We start from the raw sequence: 10,984 nt of genomic DNA on the forward strand, positions 1-10,984 counted from the left end.
CCACGAAGGTCCATTATAACAAGCTCGGTATTTTTATACCATTTTGTATTACTCTAATAAATTTGGGTGGTCTATTTCATTTTTGTAACAACCAGAAGAAAAGGTTAGAAATTTATACCTTTGTGATGTTACATTTTGTATATTTTTGTGTCATCCAGAGATTAATTTAAATTGACTCTCACTGACAATTTAGTTGCCAATGTCCAATGTTTGTAATCTACTAAATTCTTAATATTACAATAGTAAAAATTGATCCATTTAACAGTTCAATTCTCAATAACCTTTTGTACTTGTAGCCCTAAAGTGTTCTTCTATTCTTACACAATCAAATACATATGCTACAGTGTCTCAGTGTTCATTTACAGAATTAAATAATTGTTTATCTTTTTCTAAAAACCTTTCTACTATTTCTTTGATATAATAATCACAATGTGTAATGTATTCATATACCAGATTAAATTTTTTCTCCAAAGTATAAGTGTTCTTAATATTACAACCTTTAAAATGCTTCTTTATATAATATTTATTGGTTTTTTCTCTCATTTCACGTTTAATTTAGATCGTCCACACCTTTTGCAATAATTCGTAATCATACTGCAGCAAACAGTTGTGATCTTTTTCATTTTCATTATGTTCAGAACATGCTTCACATAATAATATTGAATTTGGTGTGTACTCATTAAATAATTGTATAACACATGTATCACTAATACTTTCACTAGTACACTCGCACTCATTAGCTTCCAGTTCAAAACAGGAAATATTTGAAACACTGTCATCATCACTTTCCGGGAGTATTTCATCATTATATCTATTATAGCGTCTAAAATAATACACTTCTTCTACTTCATGTGTTGGATATAGGATTCTCACTTTATCACGTAATTTATCTGGCAAATCGGGGTCAGACGGCTGGACTAACAGTATAGGTTTCTTGTTTTCACGCTGAATTTCTTTTTCTCTAGGTGAAACATAAGCAATTTCCATGCTAGTCATTTTTCTACTCTTCAGCAAAAAGAAATCAAATAAATAGTTTTATATACCTACAATAAAAGCATTCTATGCATTCTCCGTGTTTCATAATATGTTTCAAGGCAATATAACATCATGATGTATGTTCTATTATTTCCAAATATACTCCATAATCTTATATTCCATTATAATAAAATACATAAATGCAAAAATATATATTTGTCTTTTTGGACTTAATAAGTATCATATATTTTACCTTAGACGAGGAAAGAAAATTTAAAAAATAATTTAATCGTTCAGCAATAGGCAGTATACTAGCAATACAACTGTTAGGTAACGCATTCGTAACGTTGTTTAAATATCTGCAGCAACATGGAACATGAAACTTTTGTTTTCCTTGTTGAGCTGATTCTTACTTTGATATGATTCCTTCTGCTTTTTTCCTCTATCACCACTGTGATTCAAAATGGCCAAGTATGCTGTTATGATTTGTCGTCATTCATCAGTTTTCTTTAGAACGCTAATTACTATGTAGTCTGTTCTACACAATTAAGTTATAATTGAATTATTACGCAACTCAGGTTTGTTAAATCTCACGTTTAAATATTTTATGAGCCTTTCTTAGTGACGGGAGAGTCAATTTAAATTGTTCTCTGGATGACACAAAATATACAAAATGTAACACCACAAAGGTATAAAATTCTAATCTTTTCTTCTGATTGTTACAAAAATGAAATAGACCACCCAAATTTATTAGAGTAATACAAAATGGTATAAAAATACCGAGCTTGTTATAATGGACCTTCGTGGTTGGTATAAAACTAAAAGGGCCTTTTTCTGCTTGCTATAAAAGTGAATAGGTCACACAAATTTATTCCTTTGTTTGTTTAAATAGTACAACTTGGTCAAGAAATTGGGTAGACCAAAAACACAAAAAGCTATAACATGCTGAACTATTTAAAATGGCATTTCCTTGCTTTTTTCGATTTGATACAAATTTTTCAAAAAGGTATAAAATTCTAAGCCAGTTAAAAATTGTTCTCGTTGGCAAAAGAGGAAATAGGACACCTCAATAAATGTCTTCTCCGTTTCTGGTCAGTACACATTTATACCTTCGTTTACTTGATTAATACAAAGTGTTAATTCTTTCCTTTCTTCTGCTTGGCTATTTAAAATGACCCTTCTTTGATTTTCTTCTGATTGGTACAAAAATAAAATTTCGTTTATTTGGGTAGTACAAAATTGTACAGAAATATTGAACTAGTTAAAATGGTCCTTCTTCACTTTTTTTCTGGTTCATACAAAGCTAAATACTCCATTCAAATTTGAGTAAAATGGTTCATGTTTGCTTTCTCAAATTTAGCCCTTCGTTTTGTTTAAATAATACAACATGCACTAGAAATTCTAAGCTAGATAAAAATGGCATTTCTCCTTGGTACAAAATGGAATAGATCACTTAAATTTATCCCCTCGTTTATTTAAATATTTAATATGACATATCTTTGCTTTCTTTCTTGTTACTCCATCCAAATTAATTTTTGCTTTACAGAAATTCTGCGCTAGTTAAAATTGTGTTTGAGCTAGTTGAAATGGTTCTTCTTTGTTTGGTATAAAAAAGTAGAACACCCAAATTTGCTCTTTCGTTCATTGGGCTAGCACAAAGGTACATAAATTCTGAGTTAGCTAAATTGGACCTTCTTCGCTTTTTCTGGTTAGTACAAAAAACAGGCCACTCAAATTTATTCCATCGTTTGTTTAAATAGTACAAAAAGGTACAGAAATTTTCAGTTAGTTAAAATGGGCCTTCTTCGCTTTTTTTGTTTACTACAATTTTATTCTTTCGTTTATTTGAGTAGTACAAAATGGTATAAAATGATCCTCTGGTTGCTACAAAATTAAATAGCTCACTCATATTTATCCTTCGTTTATTAGACTAGATTAAAATGGTCCTGTTTGCTCTTTCCTTTTGTTTGTTGAAATAATACAAAATGGCCCTTTTTAGAGTTGACACAAATTATAAGTCTTTGTTTATTTGAAAACTCCAAAATGGTACAATATTCTTTGTTTTTTCTCGGTGGTACAAAACTAAATATTTGATTGTTTGAGTAGTAAAATTCTGAACCAGTTAAAAATGACATTTCTCATTGGTACAAAATTGAATAGGTCACTTAAATTTATTCTTTCGTATATTCAGCTAGTTCATTTTTTTGTAGTTGGTATAAAAAGTAGAACATCGAAATTATGAACTTCTTAAAATGATCCTTCTTCGGGTTTTTCTGATTGATACAAAAATAGAACATTTCAGTAGTTCAAATGTTACATAATGGTCAATTTTCGTTTGTTTAAACAGTACATAATGAGCTAGTGAAAGTAGCTCTTCTTCTCTTTTCTAGTTGGTACAAAAGAAAATAATCCACCTAATTTTCACTTCTTTTTTTTCTGGTTGGTATTCCTTCGTTTATTGGAGTAGTACAAAATTGTATAAAAGTCTGAGTTAGTTAAAATGAACCTTCTTCGGTTTTTTTGTTTGTTTGAGTAGTACAAAATGACATTTCTCGTTGGTACAAAATTGAATAGGTCATTCAAATTTATCTTTTCGTTTGTTTAAATAGTTAAAATGGTATATCTTTGCTTTTCTTCTGATTGGTACAAAAATAAAATAGACCACTGAAATTTGTTCTCTCTATTATTTGAATAGCACAAAAAAGGTATAAAATGACCCTTCTTTGATTTTCTTGTGATTGGCACAAAAATAAAATTTCTTTTATTTGGATAGTAAAAAATTATACAGAAATATTGAACTAGTTAAAACGGACCTTCTTAATTTTTTCTGGTTCATACAAAGATAAATACTCCAACCAAATTTGAGTAAAATGGTCCATGTTCGCTTTCTCAAATTTAGCCCTTCGTTTTGCTTAAATAATACATAGCTAGTTAATACGGCATATCTTTGCTTTCTTTCTTGTTAATCCATTTGAATAGCCCAAAAAGGTACAGAAATTCTGCGCTAGTTAAAATTGTGCTCCTCTGATTTCTTTCTCATTAATACAAAAGTAAATAAGCCACACAAATGTATTCCTTCTTCACTTTTTTTCTGCTTTGTACAAAATTGAATAGATCACACAAATTTACTAAATGAGGAAACGTTATCTCAATATGTGGTTTCATTTACGAGATTGACCTTTGACCTCGATGACCATTATTTTTGAAACTTGTAGTAGTTGATCACCAATTATTAAATGTGGAAACACCACCTCAATACTTAGCTCCGTTTTCGAGTTATTAGGTTTTTAAGTATTTTGACCTTTGTTCACGATGGTCATTATTTTGGAACTTGTAGTAGTTGGTGGCCGATTACTAAATGTTGGCGGAAACACCACTTCGATATTTGGCTCCGTTTTCGAGTTATTAGGTTTTAAGTATTTTGACCTTTGACCTTGATGATCATTATTTTGGCACTTGTAGTAGTTGGTGGCCGATTACTAAATGTGGAAAAAGCACCTCAATATGTGGCTCTGGTTTTGAGTTATTAGGTTTTAAGTATGTTCACCTTTGACCTCGATGGTCATTATATTGGAACTTGTAGTAGTTGGTGGCCGATTACTAAATGTGGAAACAGCACCACAATATGTGGATCCATTTTCGAGTTATTAGGTTTTAAGTATGTTGACCTTTGACCTCGATGATCATTATTTTGGAACTTGTAGTAGTTGGTGGCCGATTACTAAATGTGGAAACAGCACCTCAATATGTGGATCCATTTTCGAGTTATTAGGTTTTAAGTACTGTGACCTTTGACCTCGATGGTCATTATTTTGGAACTTGTAGTATTTGATGACCAATTACTAATTGTGGAAACACCATCTCAATATGTGGATCCGTTTCCGAGTTATTAGGTTTTAAGTACTGTGACCTTTGACCTCGATGGTCTTTATTTTTGGAACATGTAGTTGCTGGTGACCAATTACTAAATGTGGAAACACCACCTCGATATGTTGTTTTGTTTTTTGAGTTTGACTTTTGTTCACGATGGTCAGTAGTTTGGGGACATGCTTGTGTCATTTGTGCTATGTTAAATTAAGGGTTGGGAACGAAATCAGTGCTACGTTAAAATAAGGGTGGAGAATGTGTTCATAAATTTCTGCTATGTTAAAATGTTCAAATAGGGGTTGAAAAAGTAATCATAAAAGGGAATGAATACACCCCTGAAAGTGCTCATAAAAAGGAAACGAAATTATGTGTTCCATGCTCTGCTATGTAATTTCAATTAGGGGTGGAAAAAATGGTCATCAAAGAGAATGAATGAATACACCCTCTAAATTGACTATCTTTGCTCATTGTCTGCTATTTCTGTTATGTTAAAATAAGGGTTGGAATGAGTACACCCCTGCTATGTTACATAGTCTTGTTACGTATTCTTATGTCATTTCTGTTATGTTAAAATAGGGGTTGAAAAATATTTTCATAAAAGGAAACGAGTTCACCCCTAAAATGGAGGTCATAAAAAAGAACGAGTTCACCCTGCTATGTTACGTAGTTGTATGTATTTTGTGCTATGTTCCAATAGGGGTGGAACGAATCTTATAAATTCTCTGCTATGTTAAAATAAGGGTTGGAAAATAAGCCATACACTTTTATTAGTTCTGCTATGTTAAAATAGGGGTTGGAAAATATGCTCATAAAAGGGAACTAGTTCACCCTTACTATGTTACATAGTCTCTGCTATGTGTTATCTGCTATTTTCCAATAGGGGTTGAAAAATATGCTCATAAAAGAGAACGAATACACCCTTGCTATGTTATGTGTTATCTGCTCTTCTATGTGTTCGTAATTTCTGCTATGTTAAAATAGGGGTTGGAAAATATGCTCATAAAAGAGAACGAGTATACCCTTGCTATGTTATGTGTTATCTGCTCTGCTGCGTGTTACGTAGTCTTATGTGTTATCTGCTCTTCTATGTGTTCGTAATCTTATGTGTTATCTGCTATGTTAAAATAGGGGTTGAAAAATATGCTCATAAAAGGGAACGAGTTCACCCTTGTTATGTTACGTACACTTATGTGTTATCTGCTCTGCTGTGTGTTACGTACTCTTATGTGTTATCTGCTCTGCTGTGTGTTACGTAGTCTTATGTATTATCTGCTCTTCTATGTGTTCGTAATCTTATGTGTTATCTGCTATGTTAAAATAGGGGTTGAAAAAGTGCTCATAAAAGAGAACGAGTACACCCTTGTTATGTTACGTACACTTATGTGTTATCTGCTCTGCTGTGTGTTACGTACTCTTATGTGTTATCTGCTCTTCTATGTGTTCGTAATTAAAATAGGGTTGGAAAAGTGCTCATAAAAGGGAACGAGTTCACCCCTTAAAATATGCTCATAAAAGAGAACGAATACAGCCCCTAAAAAGTGTTCATAAAAGGGAACAAAAATCACCCCTAAAATGGAGGTCGTAAAGACCGTGGGTTGACGGTGTAAGGTGCTAAATTTCCCAGGGGCTCCTGAGTTGTTCTATGTTGTCCGGAGGTGAGCCAGATCGATCCATTTTCTACTACTATAGATTGATGTTTCCACTTTGTCGTACATGTGATAAACTAAAGCAGATACCTTGTAATCATAGCAATCAAGACCGAATTCTACATGGTACATGGGTAGCAGATGAAGTAAGAAAAGCAATCGAAAAGCTATACAAAATAATAGATATTCAAGAAATTTGGGCATAAGATGAAGAAACAAAAAGTTGCGGCTTATTTGCAGAGTACATAAACACTTTCCTGAAAGCAAAAAGGGAAGCTAGTGGATAGCCATCATGGTGTGAAACAGATGAGCTAAAGGAGAAGTATTAATGCATTCAGTAATTTAATGAAAAGGAAGGAATACGCCTAGAAGAAAAGAAAATTAAACATAATCCAGGACTTAGGGGTTTAGCTAAATTAATAATAAATTAATTTTGGGTAAAATTTGGTTAACGTGAGAACATGGGCCATGTAAGAATTATTAATGACTCCAACGAATTATATGAAAAATAAATATAACATGATATAGACGTACATCAAATATTTCCAGTAAATGGTAAAATGATATATGTATAATGGCAATACACAGATGAAATTCCTGTTTTACTACCGACAATAAACGTCGTCATAGTTGCATAGACAACAGCACAAACAAGATTAGAATTGCACAAGTATTTAGAACAAATACAAGAAAGAGTATTGTAATTTGATACTCATTCAGTAATTTATACGCAAATACCTGGTGAAAGTACAATTCCAGTTGCTGACTTTTTACGTGATTTATCAAATGAATTTCTCGAATATGGTCAAGAGGCCTATATTTCAGAATATGTTTCGGCTGCACCCAAGAAGTACGCGTTACGTATTTTTGATCCCAGTACGAAGAAGGAGTTTCAAGTATGCAAGATACGGTGCTTTTCTGTAAACTACGAATGTTCTAAAGACCTAAATTTTGATGTAATGAAGAAAATATTAGTATATAATGGAGAGGAAGCAGAACAAGGAGAATAAGAAAAAGCTCATCCCATCGAAGTCAAAATTAGGAATGAGAAAAAAATTGCCGCAGAAAAGAACATACTATGCCAGCAAACATGCCCGAAACAAAAGTTTATAAGATATATTATGTAAAACGACGTAGAATTCCAAATTCATATGTGGCTACACTCCTTCCAACAAAACAAGATAATTGTAATACGGCCCTTTATAAATATACGCATGAAGAGAGAATTATCATACTTCTGAACATGGATACGACGTGGAAACATCCCTTTCCATGTATTGTTGCAGGACCAAGTGGATCTAAAAAACTTTGCAGAATGGCAGAATGCATACAGAGAAATTTCGACAAAAGTACAATTAGTTTATCGAAGGATTAGCTCGAACAAAAGACTTTTTTACCTAAAACTGGACCTCATCTTGTTGTTACTGATGATCATATGTGTGAAGTGAACCGCAATATAGTTGATTTCTTTATCAATGGTTCTCATCATAGAAATCTTAGTATACTATTTATTACCCAAGAGATATTTCATGAAGGAAAAGGAAGCAGAGATATGAACGTATTATTTAAAAATCCAAGAGATAAATCACAAACAAAACATATGAGTTATCAATTTCCTCCTGAGAATCCAAAATTCCTTCAAGAAACTTTCAACGGCGCAACAAAGTTAACATATGGATATTTATTTATTGATTTGAAAGAGGATACGCCAAATGAACTTCGTTTTCAAATAAATATCTTTCCTGATGATATTTGTCATTACGTTTCTGTTCCAACGAAATAGAAGATGTGTTTAGAATGTTAGATTTAAACTGTGTTTGTTCATTCTGGCAATATGTCTCGTAGAATAAAACACGGAGATCTTCGTACGCTGAGCAAAGCAAATCCTAAATTACCTAAAGCTATAGTAGCCAATACATTATATTCCTTGATTCATATTATTTGTGAATGTTGTTTTAATGTATTAAAAGGGAATGTACCTCTTACAAAGACACAGAAAGCAAGATTAAAGCGATACGAGAGGACACTTCGATGTCTTCTGAAGAAAGGAAACTGCATCGAAAAGAAGAGGACGTATTTATTAATGCAGCAGTGTGGATTCCTACCGGAATTATTAGCTCCTATTTTAAGTGGTGCACTATCAAATTTGCTATTCCGTTAGTGCAATGGAACACGCAAAGAAAATGATTTGAATTACCACCTGAACTTCTTAATCGTATACAAATATACTATCATCAGCAGCAGCAGCCCTGGAGAAACGTGAATCTACTTTGGATCTTAAAATGCAACAGATTTTACATTTATCATCGTTTAGTGATTAAGAAACGTAGAATCAATATAACAATATTCTTCAAAAGTATTTACATTTAATAGGAAAACAAGAAGAACCTGTGACACTTTCGGATACGTCAGCTAATCCAGAGAAGCCTGAAGTAGAAGAAAAATATTGTTATCTATACCCAAAATGTTTCAAAAAAGAGCTGAAACACTGCTACATAGAATGAAACATGATGTTAATATCACGTGGGATAATAAAGGAACTGTTTACATCAAAGCTGATAAACTAGAAGGATCTCACATTTTAGATTTAATTTTTGATGTGTCGCTACCACGGAAACACACAAATTCATCTGGATGGGAACAATGTTGTAATTATTCATCTTCTAAAACACACCTAAAGAACCTATTTGAAATCCAAAACGTTTGTCATATATTTTACGACGAACTTAAGCATCACAAGTAGCATCATCGTCAAGAAAAAATACCTCTAAAATAGTTTGCACGCTACGCTTTCACTACATATTCGTTACACAAACCAATAATTCGTCGTTTTAAAAGAGATTTCTATGTAGTGAATAACATTGATGATGAGTGTGAAGGTGATATTAATGATCTTCAATCTCTTCATGAATTTAATGATATCGTTATATTTTTACAGTGATAGATATGTTCAGTCGATATTCCTGGCTTGTGCCATTAAAATCCAATCCGTAATGATGTCTTAAAATTGCACAAAAAATTGTTTTCAAAGACGGAAAACCAATTTCATTCCGAACAGTTGAAGGAAGTGAGCTTAATAATAAAACAATACGTAAGTATTTAGAGGAAAGCGAAATTAAACATATTACAACTAAGAATCCTAATATAAAGGCTAGTATTGTAGAGCATTTTAACAGAACTCTACAAGAAAAATGTGAAACTATTTCACAAAGTATCAACCGCATAATTATTTAAATGTATTACCTCTTCTTGTTAAATCATAGAATAAAGAAGAAAAGAATAAAAATAAAATAAAAAAGAAGAAGAAGAATCCAGATTTCTCAAAACATCATAGGATTGGTGATACAGTATGAATTAGTAAAACTAAACGTACATTTGATAAGGGATACATGCAAAACTGGACTTGGGAAATATTTAAAGTGAAGAAGATAATACCAAGAGATCCACCTGTTTATGAAATTGAAGATTTAAACAAGGAACCACTGGATGGATTATTTTATACATAAGAATTACAACCTGTGACGTTATCAAAGACGTTTTACACAAACAAAATCATACGCACAAGAAGAAAAGTTAGCAGAAAGGAATATCTTGTTCATTGAAAAGGATATCCTTCTTCTTTCAATTTCTGGATACCTGCATTATCCGTAAAGAAGATCGAAAAGAACAATGAATCCTGATGGAGATTTTTGCGTTACGCTTTCCAGTAATAGTACTATGGAATATTTTCCTGACAACACCTTAATATCATACACTACTAAACTTCATCAAAGAATGAAAAGTGGGAAGTGGCTATTGTTGAGATTCATTATCTTCATTCAATGTTAAGTATTAATGAAGAACACAATATATTTTTTTATAAATCTGAAGCAAGTGATGAATGAAAATTTGTAACATTTCCTGTACGTTATTTCACTGACATTTCAGAATTGATAAAGATAATTAATACGCACATCAGATTCCCAAATTTAAATCTTTCCTACACTCCTGAGAGTAGTACCAGTTTTATACAACGTCTTCATAAAGACATAGATGTAGACGTTCATTATCATCAAGTGTTATTGCGATGTTGGGATTAGATCCAAACGTTGATTTAAAGGATATGCAACAAGGACAGAGAATTCCAAATTTACGTTTAGGACTTCCATCTACAATGTATGCATACTGTGATGTAATTCAATCTGTATGTGTTGGAGATACAGTAGCACCCTTATTACGTATCATAAATATGAATCCTGCGAATCATAAATTTGGAAGTAGTGTTATAGAAATTTTTAACCCTACACATTATGTGCCTATAGAGGAAAGGCATTTTGAACACATAAGAAAAGATATAAGATATAGTACAGGTTCTCCAATGCCATTCACTTTCGGAACTGTATGCGTTAAACTTCATTTTTGACCAGTGCGCCAACATCAACAAATGTGAATAAGCCATATTTACAATATTATCAAGAACAAGATCATTCTGGAACTGGAAGCGTTTATGTTGGATC

Source organism: Thermobia domestica, chromosome 4 (genome assembly GCF_964235325.1).
Source record: "Thermobia domestica chromosome 4, izTheDome1.hap1.1, whole genome shotgun sequence".
Lineage (NCBI taxonomy): Eukaryota > Metazoa > Arthropoda > Insecta > Zygentoma > Lepismatidae > Thermobia > Thermobia domestica.